The following is a 19,189-nucleotide window of genomic DNA, read 5'->3' as shown; positions in this document are numbered from 1 at the left end:
GTTTCTGTTGAGCATTCACCGTCCAGTGTGACGCAGCGGGTTCTATTAGTCACACTTTCATTGGGCTCGTGGCACATCTATGAAGACACTGCATGATGTTTTGGGTACCAATGGTGGCGCACCAATGGTGCCGCACATCTTTCAGTAATTTAGGAAAAGAGAATATACTAGTTCTCTTCCATGTAACAGCTGCAAGATATCCTAAGTTAATAAAGCAACGCGTATTTCACACGATTATTTTTCCACGTTTTTTGAGCTAGTTTCTTCCACTCGCGTTCGCCATTAATTCAGAATATGCTCTAGGATCCTGCAACAGTCGGGCGTTGGTTATAGTGGGCTGTAAATCACTGCAAGAGGTTCTCGCGAAAAATTATCTAGGAAAGGTATAAATTTCTCAAGGGCATCCTCATCGGCCAGTTTAGTCATTGCTAGGAGTCGTGACCCAACTTCTTCATTCATTTATTGTTGTTGTTCTGGTATTCAGTCCTGTGACTGCTTTGATGCAGCTCTCCATGGTACTCTATCCTGTGCAAGCTTCATCTCCCAGTACTTACTGCAACCTACATCCTTCTGAATCTGCTTAGTGTATTCATCTCTTGGTCTCCTTCTACGATTTTTACCCTCCACGCTGACCTACAATGCTAAATTTGCGATTCCTTGATGCCTCAGAACATGTCCTACCAACCGGTCCCTTCTTCTTGTCAAGTTGTGCCACAAACTCCTCTTATCCCCAATTCTATTCAATACCTCCTCATTAGTTATGTGATCTACCCATCTAATCTTCAGCATTCTTCTGTAGCACCACATTTCGAAAGCTTCTATTCTCTTCTTGTCCAAACTATTTATCGTCCATTTAACTTCCATACATGGCTACACTCCACACAAATACTTTCAGAAACGACTTCCTGACACTCAAAACTATACTAGATGTTAACAAATTTCTCTTCTTCAGAAAAGCTTTCCTTGCCATTGCCAGTCTACATTTTATGTCCTCTCTACTTCGACCATCATCAATTATTTTGCTCCCTAAATAGCAAAACTCCTTTACTACTGTAAGTCTCTCATTTTCTAATCTAATTACCTCAGCATCATATAAAGGCACATTTGCAAGCCGTGCGTGAGTTTCCTCGGAAACGCGAAATCTTAATTAAATAATTAATCTCTGACAAATAAATAAAGCCTATGGCACAGAACTGCAGCGCTATGTCGCTGATAAAACAAAAAACACAAATACGATACTCTTATGTTTCATTAAGAAGGGAGAGGTCTTGGATAAGTGGTGCGGGAAGCACGTATATTTCTTTGACTGGCACACCGCCATATTTGATGTTATATAAGAACACTGCGAGTTGCAATCTTACTAGGCACTCGATTCTGTAAAGAATTTATATTTATGAAAGTAAGTAGAATTATTTAACTGTAGGCTTATTGGTTGAATATATCTGATTTAACTAACTATGTAAACTTTTTATGTTTAGTAGACAGTCACCTCTGTACGACGTATTGACATGGCTGGCAAAATTACTCTAATATTGAGAATTTAGATTTGAGTCCGCACCTACCGCAGCAGTCTTTGGAAACGATGTAAATACGAAGTCCGATTATTTGAATCACATTTCACGGTCAACTACGAATAACATTGCATTTACGAAAAAGCCATTGTCAAGCGTCTGATACCAAATAATTAAACGTCCACGTTCCAGATAAGCAAATATTAATTACAACCAATCACTATCATACAGATAGAAAAATTAATATTTTATTTTATTTTATTTTATTTATTTTATATTGGGGACTGCGTGTCGGACTTGTTATTTTGTCATTTGTTACATTGTTCTCTTTGTTTCATGTGAAAAATCAACTTTCTGGACCTGGACTTGACTATATGAGAAATAACAAAAATCTGAAGATATTTGCCAATTATAAAATTTTGCGGGAAGACGCAATGAAGCTTCCAGCAAAATAAGGTAAGACGCAGCATCTTTGCATAGGCAGGCTTGACCAGACGCATAATTCAGTGTATTAGCTCTTCAGTAGATTCTGTAGTATTTCTTTCGCGCGTAGCAGTTTTCAGTGACAAATTTCATTCTCAGTACTTTTCCTTAAACAATAACTTCTGCAACAATACCAATACACGAGTGTACAAGATGGCCGACTTCTGTACGATACGTTGTAACACGGGCAGCAGCCATTAACAATAATCCCATATTCAGTTTACATTTCTAAATTAACAAACAGCCATTGTTGCTACGAGCTATTCATGCTCAACTGCATTTTTTCTCGCGAAAAATTATCTAGGAAAGGTATAAATTTCTCAAGGGCATCCTCATCGGCCAGTTTAGTCATTGCTAGGAGTCGTGACCCAACTTCTTCATTCATTTATTGTTGTTGTTCTGGTATTCAGTCCTGTGACTGCTTTGATGCAGCTCTCCATGGTACTCTATCCTGTGCAAGCTTCATCTCCCAGTACTTACTGCAACCTACATCCTTCTGAATCTGCTTAGTGTATTCATCTCTTGGTCTCCTTCTACGATTTTTACCCTCCACGCTGACCTGCAATGCTAAATTTGCGATTCCTTGATGCCTCAGAACATGTCCTACCAACCGGTCCCTTCTTCTTGTCAAGTTGTGCCACAAACTCCTCTTCTTCCCAGTTCTATTCAATACCTCCTCATTAGTTATGTGATCTACCCATCTAATCTTCAGCATTCTTCTGTAGCACCACATTTCGAAAGCTTCTATTCTCTTCTTGTCCAAACTATTTATCGTCCATTTAACTTCCATACATGGCTACACTCCACACAAATACTTTCAGAAACGACTTCCTGACACTCAAAACTATACTAGATGTTAACAAATTTCTCTTCTTCAGAAAAGCTTTCCTTGCCATTGCCAGTCTACATTTTATGTCCTCTCTACTTCGACCATCATCAATTATTTTGCTCCCTAAATAGCAAAACTCCTTTACTACTGTAAGTCTCTCATTTTCTAATCTAATTCCCTCAGCATCATATAAAGGCACATTTGCATGCCGTGCGTGAGTTTCCTCGGAAACGCGAAATCTTAATTAAATAATTAATCTCTGACAAATAAATAAAGCCTATGGCACAGAACTGCAGCGCTATGTCGCTGATAAAACAAAAAACACAAATACGATACTCTTATGTTTCATTAAGAAGGGAGAGGTCTTGGATAAGTGGTGCGGGAAGCACGTATATTTCTTTGACTGGCACACCGCCATATTTGATGTTATATAAGAACACTGCGAGTTGCAATCTTACTAGGCACTCGATTCTGTAAAGAATTTATATTTATGAAAGTAAGTAGAATTATTTAACTGTAGGCTTATTGGTTGAATATATCTGATTTAACTAACTGTGTAAAATTTTTATGTTTAGTAGACAGTCACCTCTGTACGACGTATTGACATGGCTGGCAAAATTACTCTAATATTGAGAATTTAGATTTGAGTCCGCACCTACCGCAGCAGTCTTTGGAAACGATGTAAATACGAAGTCCGATTATTTGAATCACATTTCACGGTCAACTACGAATAACATTGCATTTACGAAAAAGCCATTGTCAAGCGTCTGATACCAAATAATTAAACGTCCACGTTCCAGATAAGCAAATATTAATTACAACCAATCACTATCATACAGATAGAAAAATTAATATTTTATTTTATTTTATTTTATTTATTTTATATTGGGGACTGCGTGTCGGACTTGTTATTTTGTCATTTGTTACATTGTTCTCTTTGTTTCATGTGAAAAATCAACTTTCTGGACCTGGACTTGACTATATGAGAAATAACAAAAATCTGAAGATATTTGCCAATTATAAAATTTTGCGGGAAGACGCAATGAAGCTTCCAGCAAAATAAGGTAAGACGCAGCATCTTTGCATAGGCAGGCTTGACCAGACGCATAATTCAGTGTATTAGCTCTTCAGTAGATTCTGTAGTATTTCTTTCGCGCGTAGCAGTTTTCAGTGATAAATTTCATTCTCAGTACTTTTCCTTAAACAATAACTTCTGCAACAATACCAATACACGAGTGTACAATATGGCCGACTTCTGTACGATACGTTGTAACACGGACAGCAGCCATTAACAATAATCCCATATTCAGTTTACATTTCTAAATTAACAAACAGCCATTGTTGCTACGAGCTATTCATGCTCAACTGCATTTTATTTTAAAACCAGTGTCAAACATTATTTTCTTGAAACATATATCACGTGTGGCATGGTCATAACTAGAAAACAATACGCAAAGATGGAACAGCAAAGACATACTATTCAGACGCAATCCGACTCGGACGAGAGACAACTGTTAGAAAATGACTTTACGACAGCAACCGGTAGTGACGATTCATCAAATATTGACGCAAGTGTTAACGGAAATTTTGACAATAGGCCGTCCACCACAAAAATTTCAAAGTCTCAGTCAGAGCCCATGTTAATACATGACGTCACGTCTAATGACGCGGCGGGGGCAGAGACCTTGCAAACAGTAAACATTGCCGACATGTTACAAATGCTAATGAAACAGAACGCGGAAAACATGGCAACCTTAAAGACACAGTTAAAGACACAAAATGACGAAATTAAATCTGATCTCATAGCAATCAAGACAGGTAATGACACTTTATGTAAACGTGTAGAACTTATAGACGCCACACTGACCAAACAGATGACTGAGCTCAGTACGAAATTTTCCAAGCTTAATACGATACAAGAAAAGACTACAAATGACGTAGCACTTTTACAGACACAATTAAAAAACCTTAATGTCACGTGTGAAGCTGTTACTGAACAAATTAAAACATATCCTTCAGTACACGACAACCTTGAAAAACGAATTACTGACGTGCAGAATAAATTTGACGATGTTGAACAACACCTGACTGACATTTTACAATCTGATGCCACAGCTCATTTTCAAAATATTAATAAAGAATTTCATGATTGGGTAGAGAACAAAGACAAACATTTTGATAGATGCATACGTGAAATTTACCAACAATTGTGCACGACTCCGTAGCGAAATACATCACTAATAACAAACAGCTGATTAGTGACGCAGTACAATCCGTCACTGCACCCATGAGACAATTCACCGATCAACCACAGTCTGAATGTAACGAAGATATCAGTCAAAATGTACAGTTCAGAAACCAATATACATTCGAGTATGACACACACATACCGCACACGACAAACACACAAGAACAAAACACACCACGACTACAACACATACAACGACGTGCAACCACAAACACAAGCTATTATCATGGTAAATCACAGCAACATTATCGTAATTACTCGCCAGCTGAACATTGCAGTAATTACAGTGGAACAAATCCATATCATAATGCAAAGGAAGAAGAAAGCTTAATAAAACACAGGCAATTTCAGGCTTTTATCCCAGAAAAACGAACCATTCATCCGGTGATTTTTCTTAAATCTTTTAGTAACGCATTGCCACGCACTTGGAGTGACCGGAAAAAGATTTCATATATTATCGGTTACATCCAAGGCGATGCAGCTGTCTGGGCATACAGTCAAGCTGACGTATGTACCACGTACAGTGAGTTTGAGCGTGCCTTTCTGAACAAATTCTGGTCGCAATCCGTCCAGGAGCGACTCAGGAGACAAATTTTAGAACCTGAAACTTTTAACAGTAAAAATGGTAACTTACGCAGATATTTTGAAAAAATACTTGAACATGGGACATTTTTTAGACGAACCAGTCGCAACACGTGATATACTCCGTGCGTTGAAGGCCAAATTGCCTTTCAACATTAAAGAAAAACTCTTACATATTCCGGATGACGATCCAGATTATTTTTTAACAGCTTTAGATTCGGTCGACATGTTACTAGAAGATCAGCGCTTCGCGCGGCAAAACAGCAGCCACAATGTTTATACTAGTGGTATGCAAAACATGCAGGCTTGCCAACTCAATTCTGGCGCGCCCACAGTTGGATACGCGGTACAGCAAAAACAGCAAACTCACATGCCGTCTCAATACGGAAATCAAAATCAACACGCGTATTCCAATACGAACAACAGTTACAACAGTAATAACACTCCATGCGGCAATCCATACAAAAGGCACCGCGGTAATAACAACAACGGTAACAACGGATACAAATGTAACAACAAAAACACAAACATAAATAGAAATAATAATGACTACGAGCCAAGACAGCATCAAGGCTGGACTCGTAGCGATCAATACTTTCATTCAAACACTGCTTTACCACAGCAGCCACCAGGACAAAATTGGAGCATACCTTACGACCGACAGGTAAGTTATAATGTGCAACAGCAACAACAACCGCAAAAGTTTGGAGATCACAACAGGCAATATCCGAATGTGAATATAATAGAAATGGCACCTGATACACAACCTCAATCTGTGTCAGTACCTAATACAAATGCTAATCCAACAAACTAGAAACAGTCACTTCTATGCCCCGGGTCGTGGCTGAAGAATTCTTGGGGGGCGACTTCAATGTTAATCAGTTATTTGACACCACAATTGAACAACAAAATATTGATATGCCTAATAATTCTAAACAAAAACTACCTGTTTTATTTATAAGATACAACCACAATGACAATATATCAGATGAACTTTTGCAAGACAGTACACAATGTCGTTCAAACACAAATGAAATTGTTTTAGCATCTACTACTGGTGTAGTAGGTGGGATTCCAACTACTATTATCTTAGATACAGGTGCAGCTGTGAGCGTTTTGTCTTTTAATTTCTATAAAAAGATGTGTGAATTGGAGCCTGTGCCTGAGTTTCCTGCCCAAAACTGTAAAATAACTACTGCTCTAGGTAATAAGTCATGTAGGGTTACGAAGCAAGTTTTTGTAAACATTAAAATAGGGAATGGAACCGTACAATGGCCATTCCTGGTTGTACAAAACCTTGTGACAAATTGCATATTAGGAATAGATATTATGAGCGAGAAGGACTGCATTATAGACTTCTCCAAAGGTAAATGTATTTTAAATGATAAAGGCAGTGTAATTATTATTGATTTGGACAGGAGAACTCTAAAGCATGACAAACACTGTACAGGGTACAAGGTTCAGTTAGTACTTGACAATGACATTCAAGACACGCACACACACTCATCTGACACAGAGCTAATGGACTTGAAAACATTGCTTGATCATAAGATAAATGAAGCTACAGCTCTCAGTGTACATGAACGTATAAAACTACAGGAAGTGTTATCCAAATATTTACAAGTTTTTACCAAACGATTAGGTGTTATCAACACGTATGTGTACAAGATTGAAGTTAAGCCTCACAAGATCTTCTACCACAAGACATATAACGTACCGTTATCTCAACGACCTGCTGTGTGGCAAGAATTAAAACAAATGTTAGACTGGAAGGTGTTTGAACAATCCACCTCACCTCACTGTAGTCCTCTACTTGTTGTCAAAAAACCAAATGGTAGCATTAGGCTAGTGTTAGACGCACGAGCAATTAATGAAATAATTTTACCGGTTCACACAAAAACCCGAAAATTTAGAAGAGCAATTACAGAAATTTCTAGATGCAAAATAATGTCAAAGTCATACCCATGAAAACATTGCTAAGCAACTCGCAAAACTCTGTTTGCTACAACACAGATAATAAGTAGTATAGAAAATTTTCATTTCAGCGGTTCCAGTGACGCAGTTGAAGACAGAAGAACTTTTCTTTCAACGCCGCGGCACCACCGAGAAGACTGAATATTAAAGTAAAATTTATGATTACGTAGCAGTGAAGGATATATTAATTTTTCACGGAACATTGGTGACTGTAGGTACCACTGACTTGGTATGACACCTGACGAACCGACAGACGTCATCTGTGAAGCGATCTTTTACTTCGAGAAATAGATTAGACGCACATCTCTCAGCAAGAAAAGCATCTACCAGTAGCCAAGGCCACACAGACACTATACACACACGCACAAAACGCGAGGAATCTAACAGCTTTCCGTCTCTTATTATTTTGAATATTTATTGAGTAGTGAAAACGCCTGGTCTTGCCTACTGATGTAATGAATGTTGTGTCTAACCTATCTTAATTTCAGATGACATCACAAAAAAAAACATCGATAAAATCCCAGCAAAACCGTTAAAGAGGACGTAAATATCTGCAATTCATGTAATCAAATGTGACACAATGTAATAATTTATAGTTATGTAATGATGATGTAAACATGTTTATGTGTAACTGTATTATGTTTATGCTAAGAAAATATGTGACGTGTATATGTATGATTACTTATGTTTTTTTTAACTGATGTATAATGTAACTGTTATTATGTAAAAATTTGAACAATAACGAATGCCAAAAAAAAAAAAAAAAAAAAAATATGCGTAGTGAACCACTGTTCACGGACATTAACGTACATTACTAAGTCTGCAACTACGCAGAAACCTATGTGAAAGAAACTGTTAATGACATTCATGATGCATCGTACCTTTGTAAACGCGATGAACGATTTCTTCGATAAGTAACTACGGACATTTAGGTGAGCTATATTAAAAAAAAAAAAAAAAAAAAAAAAAAAAAAAAAAACGTGAAAATGTGAAGTGCGTAATTGGTGCATCGTCTAGTGACATTACTACAGTATCTAACTTCAAGATTAGTTGGATTAAATTGTCACAACGTGCCTGTCCAGAAAACAACACGACGAGTGGAAGAATTTTGGTTGGAACTTCAGGGAATGGAATGTTCTCGAAATGTGACGGACACACTTACCTGGACTATCCAAGGATCGACGCCAGCTATGTGCCGTCCGAGGTTCTGCAACCAAGCTTCCACGGAATATCGAAAACGAACTGCATATGGACCAATTACTCGACGGGTCACGTCTGACCTGTAATAAACAATGCCTTTTGTCACAACGAACTGCATCACAACGACTATAATGGAAATAGGAAATGGGCATGCTTATGTATCAATCACGTTGTTATACAGCGATGTTACTGTGATCAAAAAAACTTTACCACGACGACACTAACCTGTGAAAAATTATTGTGCAGCAGATGAATATAAACTGTAATAACGACACGATGTGTATAGGTCAACGCACCTGAAACAAAAAGACATTTTTCTTTGAAGCATTTCAATGCAATACTATGTAACTAAGAACATTCAACAATCTAAAGTTGTACTGTATTATAACAAACATTGTAATTTTAAAACTAAGTTACCAGTCATAGAATGTAGCTTCATATGTAATCTTGGTGGAATATTTTCTTTGTGCAACGACTAAGAAATGCGCGCGCACACGAACAATATGAACTGCAATACTGTGCCGCGTGATCTAAATTTACGATATAATGGCAGTGGCGGAGGCATACTGACGCTTCTGCGCATGCGCGCCCTCTATTTTGCCAACTTAAGAACTTTTACGGCGCACGCGCGTCATTCAAATTTTGTATATAATATACTGTATAATGTATGTCATGTAAATAGTTGTAGATAACTTAGATTTTCTTGTGCCTTTAGGTGAATTGCTCGCCTGCAGGTGTGTCCTTTCGCCTCGCAATTCAGGGGGCAATATAAAGGCACATTTGCATGCCGTGCGTGAGTTTCCTCGGAAACGCGAAATCTTAATTAAATAATTAATCTCTGACAAATAAATAAAGCCTATGGCACAGAACTGCAGCGCTATGTCGCTGATAAAACAAAAAACACAATTACGATACTCTTATGTTTCATTAAGAAGGGAGAGGTCTTGGATAAGTGGTGCGGGAAGCACGTATATTTCTTTGACTGGCACACCGCCATATTTGATGTTATATAAGAACACTGCGAGTTGCAATCTTACTAGGCACTCGATTCTGTAAAGAATTTATATTTATGAAAGTAAGTAGAATTATTTAACTGTAGGCTTATTGGTTGAATATATCTGATTTAACTAACTGTGTAAACTTTTTATGTTTAGTAGACAGTCACCTCTGTACGACGTATTGACATGGCTGGCAAAATTACTCTAATATTGAGAATTTAGATTTGAGTCCGCACCTACCGCAGCAGTCTTTGGAAACGATGTAAATACGAAGTCCGATTATTTGAATCACATTTCACGGTCAACTACGAATAACATTGCATTTACGAAAAAGCCATTGTCAAGCGTCTGATACCAAATAATTAAACGTCCACGTTCCAGATAAGCAAATATTAATTACAACCAATCACTATCATACAGATAGAAAAATTAATATTTTATTTTATTTTATTTTATTTATTTTATAATCACCCGATTTAATTCGACTACATTCTATTATCCTCGTTTTGCTTTTGTTGATGTTCATCTTATATCCTCCTTTCAAGACACTGTCCATCCCGTTCATTTATTATGTAACTAAATCTTGGTGCAGACTTCTTCAGCCACTGCGATATCCAGTTCGTGTTATGATAGTGTCAAGAGCTAGACAGGTGATCTTCGTTTGATCCAACCACCTACTTCCTGCTCTTGCTCGTGGTCTTCTGCCTTCCATTTTCCCTTGCCAGGTGTTCTTTTCTAAATTATCCCTTTCTCTTCTATAAATATGCCCAAGTAACTGGAAATAGCCTTGACTGACACGGGAAGACAAACTTCTTGTGATGCTAAGTTCTTCTATAATGAAAGCACTGGTTCTATCTGTTCATGATATGCGTAACATCTTTCTCCGACACCACATCTCGAAGTCATCAATATTCGGCTCTTTTCAGTCACTTTCACGTTTAGCTAACAGTGCAACAACACAAGGAAGACTGATGAATTCAGCAGGCGCATCTTCGTTTCACGAATTAGTATTTGGTCGGTTCTGCCAGATCTTGGTGAGTTTAACCATTGCGGCTCTACCACGGACGATTCGTCGTTTTATTTCTTCTCTAAAATTCCCTGTGTCATTGACAGAGATCCTAGACAATCATCCACTACGTGCAAGTAGGATTTGATCCCAACATTGTCGATTGAAAACCATTAGTTTAGTGTTTGTCATGTTTATCTCTAGACCGAAATGAAAATTAATAATCTTTTCTCTGGAGACTAGATCACAAAGTTCTTCTTCACTTCTGTGGTCAGGGTATTACCATCCAGAAAGCGTGGATTATTGATTTTGCTGTAGCCAATTGGATTTCCATCGAGTGCGCCCCTGATGACATTTTCTGTATAGATGTTGTAGAACTAAGGTGATAGTCTTGTCTGACTCCTTTTCTCATATCGAAGAACTCCGAGTGTTCACCGGCCACCTTATGGCTGCAGTAAAACTATTATAAAGACCTTTTAATAATTGTATGAAGGCAGGGATATGGAACTTTGCAAGACGGTCATTGTAAAATGCACTGGAGGCAAAAAAAAAAAAAAAAATCACAGCAGCAAGAATGAATTGTGCAACATAAGCGAACGTTGGTGGGCGTATTTCTACATCTGAAAGACGATGCCAATTTCGCGCCAGTCACATAAGAGTGGCTCGTGTAGGGACTATATGAGGATACAAACCAGGTTTGCTATAAATACGCGCTGTAACGGTCGTGAGCGAGAGTCGTCTGTGAGATTGGACGTGGTGAGTTGATTTTAGTCAAGAATCCCTGTAAGGTAACAAAGACTTCATAGTCAATACTCCACTGAGATTGAACGAGGTTGTGTAATAGGGCTACGAGATGCTATATGTTTCGTCTGCGATACTGCAGAAAGACTTAACAGCAATGTAGCCACTTTGCGTTTTGCTGGTAGCGGTGATCACGAGAATGTACGGTCGCAAGACGACCGGGCGCTGGATGGCCACATGGCACTACCGAGACGGAAGACCATCATGTTTGGCGTATGTCTCCGGCGTATCGAACTGTATGTACAGCTGCAAGCTGAGCAGCAGTTTGCACCATAGTGATACGACGAAATGATACAAATCGGTTACTTCGAGGACAGCTCCGAGGCAGAAGTCCTGCAGCGCGCATTCCACCGCCATTTGTGACTTCAGTGACATGAAGCGAGAGCCCACTGCAGGGCAGGGTTAAGGTCCATTGTGCTTTCTGATGAAAGCTGGTTCTGCGTCGGCGCCAGTGATGGCTGTGTGTTGATTAGAAGGAAGCCAGATGAGTACGTGCAACCAACCCGTCTGTTTGCTAGACACACTGAATCTACATCTGGAGCTACAGTCTGGGTACAAATGGCTCTGAGCACTATGGGACTTAACTTCTGAGGTCATCAGTCCCCTAGAACTTAGAACTACTTAAACCTAACTAATCTAAGGACATCACACACATCCATGGCCGAGGCAGGATTCGAACCTGTGACCTTAGCGGTCGCGCGGTTCCAGACTGTAGCGCTTAGAACCGTTCGGCCACCCCGGCCGGCTACGGTCTGGGATGCGACCGTATGAAAACAGAAGAATTCTCGTGGCTATCCCACGCTCCCTGACTGCAAATTTGTCCGTAAATCTGGTGATTCGACATCCTGAGCTGCCACTCACGAACAGCATTCCAGGGGCTGTTTTCCAACAGAATAACGCCCGTCCACATGCCGCTATTGTAACCCAACGTGCTCTACAGGGTTTCGACACGTTGCCTTGGCCTGCTCCATCACCAGATCTGTCTCCAGTCGAGCACGTATGGGACATTATCGCACAACTCCAGCGTCATCGGCAAACAGCATTTACCGTCGCTATATTGACTGACCAAATGCTACAGGCATGGAGCTCCTTCCCGTAAAATGACATCCGGCACCTGTAAAACACAATTTATGCTCTTTTTCATACTTGCATCCAACAGCCTGGCGGTTACACCCGTTAATAATTTATGAGGGTGAGTCAAATGAAAACCTTAAATATTATTTTAAATATTATTTATTGTGCAGAAGTGGAACAAAGCTGAATACTTTTCAAGATAATCTCCCCCACTCTCAATGCAAGTCCTCCAGCGCTTACAAAGCCATAAATTCCTTTAGAAAAAAGTTCTTTTGGTTTTCTGTGCAACCACTCATGCACCGCGTGACGTACCTCTTCATCAGAACGGAACTTCTTAACTCCCATTGCGTCTTTGAGTGGTCCAGACGTATGGAAATCACTTGGGGCAAGGCACTCAAAATCCGGGTCTGTGATTGCTGCAACTGTTGTGCGAGCAGTGTGGGGCCTCGCTTTGTCATGTTGTAAAAGGACACCTGCTGACAGCAATCCACGTCGCTTTGATTTGATTGCAGGCCGCAGATGATTTTTTAGGGGATCTCTGAATGATGCACTGATGACAGTGGTCCCTCTAGGCATGTAATGCTCAAAAATGGCGGCTTTTTCGTCCCAAAAGAGAGCATAACCTTCCCTGCTGATGGATCTGTTGGAAACTTCTTTGGTTTTGGTGATGAGGAATGGCGCCATTCCTTGCTCGCTCTCTTCGTTTCCGGTTGGTGGAAGTGAAGCCTGGTTTCATCCCCAGCAACGATTCTTGCAAGGAAGCCATCACCTTCTCGTTCAAAGTGCCGAAGAAGTTCTTCACAAGCATCAACACGTCGTTCTCTCATTTCAGGAGTCAGCTGCTGTGGCATCTATCTTTCAGACACTTTGTGAAACTGGAGCACATCATGCACAATATGGTGTGCTGACCCATGACTAATCTGTAAGCATGCTGCAATGTCATTCAGTGTCACTCGGCGGTCTTCTTTCACTATGGCTTCAACTGCTGCAATGTTCTGTGGAGTCACAACTTGTTGTGCCTGACCTGGACGAGGAGCATCTTCCACTGAAGTCCCACCATTTGCGAACTTCCTACTCCATTCGTAGACTTGGTGCTGTGACAAACATGCATCACCGTATTGAACCTTCACTCGTCGATTAATTTCAATAGGTTTCACACCTCGTCGGCCGGATTTGGCCGAGCGGTTCTAGACGCTACAATCTGGAACCGCGCGACCGCTACGGTCGTAGGTTCGAATCCTGCCTCGGGCATGGATGTGTGTGATGTCCTTAGGATAGTTAGGTTTAAGTATTTCTAAGTTCTAGGGGTCTGATGACCAAAGAAGTTAAGTCCCATAGTGCTCAGAGCCATTTGAACGTTTCACACCTCCACTATGCAAAAACCGGATAGCAGAACGCTGTTCTTTCCTGGTGCAAGTCGCAAGTGGGGCGGCCATATTTATACTGATACTGCAACGGCATGTGTGCATCTGCACTATGCTGCCACCTACAGGGCATTCTGCACGCTGTTTGTAGCACGCTTACCAACTTACAGGATAACGGCGCGAAATTTCGATTTGTTATTACAAATTTAAGGTTTTCATTTGACTCACCCTCGTACCAGCATTTCACATTTGCAATGGCTTACCTCACGCCTACACTAACCTGTGATCTGGCAGTGTTAATCACTTAAATATGTTACCCCGACAAATGTAGTGCCGAATTTCATTATTCTTGGTGTTGCGATTTTTTTCCGTCGGTGTATAACAGGATTTTTGTCAGAGGCTTGTGCCTTAATTTCTTTGAGTAGTCCTAATTATTTTCAAACATAGAAAGGGCTTATTTCCAAGGTCAAACATTGATACGTCAGTTGATATATTTTTAAATGCGAGATTCAGTATTTTGTTTCAGAGGCTGCTGTCTACTGTCTTCACTTTCGACAACAGACTTATCCATATGAAACTGGATGAATATAGTACATACAACTGAACTCCCTTTCGATGACAATGTCGGGTGAATACTGGATACCAAAAACTACCCGCGGTTTTCTGAACAGACGGGTGATGAAAAAATTTTACTCCCTCTATTACCCAAGTCAGTAGACCGGAATAATGTTTAATTCCCTCCCTCTTAACCCCCACCCCCCTGCCTGTCGGATGTGTTATTACTTTTGAACAGAGAAGTCAGTGAAATTGAGGCTTCTCTACCCGGACGTCTCGGAGAGTTTGCCAGACTTGCAGAACTGCATTCCCGGCGCAGCGTTGCGGTAAGTGCGGCAGCCGAGTGGCGTAGCCATTGGAAGTCAGTGGACCGTGAACTCGGGGAGAAAGAGACAAGGACCGTTGGTAGTGCTGGCTGCATTCTTGTAGCGGCGGGCCAGCTGCAAGTCCCTGAGCCTGCCTCTGGGGGACTGCCTGGTGTCTACAGGACCGTTCTTTTACGTTACGAGCAATGCACGATTAAAACGTCCTTGCAGATTAACAGGGCTCCAACCCGGAACCTCGTATTTCACTGACACTTGTCTTACCAACTGATCTATCCAGGCACAATTGACACTCGTCCTAACAGGCACATTTTTACCAGTATCTATGCGCTCTTGATGACGATTCCAGTGAATATTTTGTACAATATGGTGAGCAGGTTGGTAGGTATTACTCGACAAGGCGAATTGGTTACCTGGCCGTGGTGGCAGCACTGTCGTTTTTACGCGCGAGAAGCAGGGAGGAGTGGCAGTAGTAGAAACTTCCTTGCAGATTAACAGGGCTCCAGCCTGAACCTTGTATTCCACCAACACTTTTCTTATCAAGTGAGTACTGTAACGTTCCCTGGCAAACTCACGCTATTAATGAACAAGGGTTTATTTGTACCATATACGCCGCTCTGAGCAAGTTGTATATACCGTAATTATTGAACAAAAAATATTATTGAATTTTGTGTAAAAGACATTTGTTATTATCGTAATATTTTTTGTAGTAATATTCTCTCTGTATTTAGGATAGTAATTTCTCTATATTTATTATGTGATTGTGAAATGTGTCAGTATCTGCGATAACAGAGATGTGAAACTTAGCCAGAGGAGAATAATATTGTCAAATTACAAAGAAATGTTAATAGTCAGCAGTAGTATAAAAGAATCATGTACAGCGTATTCTTTAGTCTTCTCTGTGTAGAGCTGAATGCGAGAGGAAGCTGTGTCGAAGCGATTTATGAATGGGTAGACTTCTTTTGTCTCTGTCTAGATTTAGCCGCCATTAGAGGAGGCGTTACAAATTAACGTGAGTTCAATTATTGTTTGATCTAAATATATCAGAATTTATCAAAAGTGTGTATTATTAATGTAAATTAGCTTGCCCATGTCATCTATAAAATTTCTTTAAAGAATTTTCAGCATTTTTAGCGGTGTTGCTGGGCTGTGCCGCGACCGATCGATTTGCAGCGGCGGCACATTTAAAAAATTGTTCCGCTAAAGGAAAAATCAACCAAACCCGTAAATCGGGAACAGATAGATAAAAATTAACAGTGAATTAAGAAATTGTTCTTCTTTTACAGTGATCCTGAGACTGATGAATTTTAAACTAATTATACGTTTGTGCATTCGTAGGCGGATAGTTAATGTTAGTTAACATTGAAATTTAACAATTTTGGTTCTTTCAAATAACTTAAATGTGTAGCGAAGTAGGTTTGATCAGTGATAATTAAATGTCGGCTTGGCAATAATTAACCATTTTCTGCTAATAGAGATAATCTTGTGTTCCATAGCTAACGCCGGGATAGAATTCAGTAAATATTTAACAAAAAAAAAACCCACTGCATTTAGAAAATGTGTGCCAAGGCCGAATTATGTAAAGGATTTAATTCTCAACTAAATATTCTTAATCAGTTAATATGAGTTCACGTAATTCTTAAATGTACGTAATTCTTTTGTAAATGCATTTTTTATTACCACACGTAAATAAGAGAGAGGTTCTACAACAAAGTTCGTACTTACAGAAGACAGTTAAAGAGAGGCAAATTAATTAACTAAAAGCAATAATTATTATACTATCTTTAACGAAAATAAAAGCAATTTCGTTAAATTGGCGCCCAACGTGGGGCTCGAATATGCAGTGGCCACTAAATACCCATGAGATAACTAGGGAATTATTATAGTCGAACTTTGTTGGAGAACATTTAATAATTTTTCCATGTATTGTTTGTATTGCATAACCAATATTGTGTGGTAATACCTGTATATGATTTTTTGCATGAGAATACTATATACCCAGAGGCAAGCTGAAGAAGAGAGCTCATTATAGCGAAAATTTAATTACCTACCACAATATCAGGGGGCAGCTGCACCCAAGATAGATCACCAAAAGGTAAAGCTACAGTGTAGTTGTCCTGTGGGTAGTAAAGTAGCCTCAGTGCAGTGTTTTCGGATCATTAGTGGTGTGCTTGTTGTTAGTGTTTTTTTTTTTAAATAGCAGGACATTTGAGTAGTTAATCACTGTAGTATATAATAAGTGTGTTTTAACAAATGACCATTTCTTGTGTGATTATGTCAGTGAAACCTGAGTGTTAGGATATTTAGTTCAGATTTTCTTTTGTTGACTATGGTTAGGTTGCGTAGTCAGAAAGATATCAACATGGATAATGAACAACAATTAGTAAGTAGTGATACCGAGTTAGAAAGTGGGACACAAAGTAATGTTAGTGGCGTAGTTCAGGAAGTACAATGTGAGAACCTGGGGGCAGAAGGGCAAGAAATGTTGCCACTGCCAGCCAGTGATTCAGTTGATAGCGGAAATACTGTGCCACCCGCAAGCACTGGACACGGACCAGAGAGTGGTGAGGTGTCAGAAGTGCAATCATTAAGAGTTATGTTCGAGCGCATGCTCAATTTCCTAGCTGAATTTGTACGTATGCAAGCAGAACGCGAAAGAGAACGTGATGCTGAACAAGCAGAGCGTGACCAGAGAATGGTAGCTGAATTTGCATGTATGCAAGCAGAACGCGATAGAGAACGTGATGCTAAACAAGCAGAGCGTGATAGAGAACGTGATGCTAAACAAGCAGAGCGTGATCGACGCCTGCATGAGAGAGACTTGCAGTTAATGCAATCTTTGGAAGCTATGCAAAGTGAGATTGTTAGTTTGAAACAAAACTATGAAACCATACCCAAAACGGTGCAAGAACTAAGCGAAAGAGTAGATAGTATCCAAGTGGCTAACGCCAGTATCGTAGATGAAATCAGTGTACTGACCAACAGGGTGGAACAATTAGAGATTGACACAAATCAAGTAATTGAGCACAAAGTGTCCGAACAAGTGCACAAAATAGAAAACGAAGTTATAAAAGAAATAGACGAGAAAGTGCACGCCGCGATTGAAGCCAAAGATGTGGCCTCAAATGCGGAAGTGCAGAACCTGAAAAAGGTGGTACACACTGACATTCCGCTGTGGCAGCGGAATGTCAACCGTCGTCTTGCCGAAATAGAAAGCAGCTTGCGGCATGACGACTCGCAGGTGTATGTCACGCCAGCCAGGTCCAACAATGATAGGCATATAAATACAGCAGTAAAAAATTGCGACTGCGAGACAGAACAGGCAACCAATGTAAGCGAAACAAATAAATGCCATTCCAAAATAGTGATTGAAGAAAGCCTGATTAGAAACCGACAGTTTCAGATCTTTACAACGGAGAAGAAATCTGTTCACCCTGTAGTGTTTATCAAGGGATTTGGAAACATTTTGCCTAGCGTTTGGAGTCATACACAGAAAATACAGTTCGTTATGTCTTACATACAAGGAGATGCTGCCTTATGGGCAACCGAAGCAGCTGACAGTTGCGATACATATGAGCAATTTGAAAAGGCATTCTTGGCCAAATATTGGTCAACATGTATTCAGGAGAGATTTTGGAAGGAGGTATATAATCCAGAGCCGTATTCTCCACGATTAGGCAATTTGCGAAAATATTTTGAGAAGTACATTAATAAGACCCGTTATTGGGACGAGCAGATTTCATCCCGGGAGTTGATCTGACTTTTGAAATCACACTTGCCGATACACGTAAAGGAAAAACTTATACACGTGCCGGAGAATGACATGGAACATTTCTTGTCTGTTCTCGACTCAATTGACCTGATTCAGGAGGACGTTAAGGCAGCCTCTGAACAGGCTAGAAGTAACGGAAACGGTTACAGAAATGGTCGAAATAACACGCCTCCACCAAATAATGGAAACGGCGGAGGTAACAATAGGAGACAAGATTATGTACAAAACGGGAATAGAGGTAGAGACCGGAACGGCAATAGTCCGCCGGTGAATAATGACCGGAAAAGGAGGTTCGATGACCGGTATGAGACAGGCCCACCAAGCAATAGTAGATGGAAAAATGCCAGGGGGCCGTGGAACACTAATATCTATAATGATGCAAACCGAACTTGGCCACAGAACCAGAGGCCCAGTAGGGACCGGCCAAACAGTGAAGGATATGACAATAACCGACCGCCACCACAAAATG

The sequence above is a fragment of the Schistocerca americana genome, chromosome 3 (genome assembly GCF_021461395.2).
Source record: "Schistocerca americana isolate TAMUIC-IGC-003095 chromosome 3, iqSchAmer2.1, whole genome shotgun sequence".
NCBI classification, from domain to species: Eukaryota; Metazoa; Arthropoda; class Insecta; order Orthoptera; family Acrididae; genus Schistocerca; species Schistocerca americana.
The sequence above is the reverse complement of the archived record's forward strand: the minus strand, read 5'-3'. Positions refer to the sequence as shown.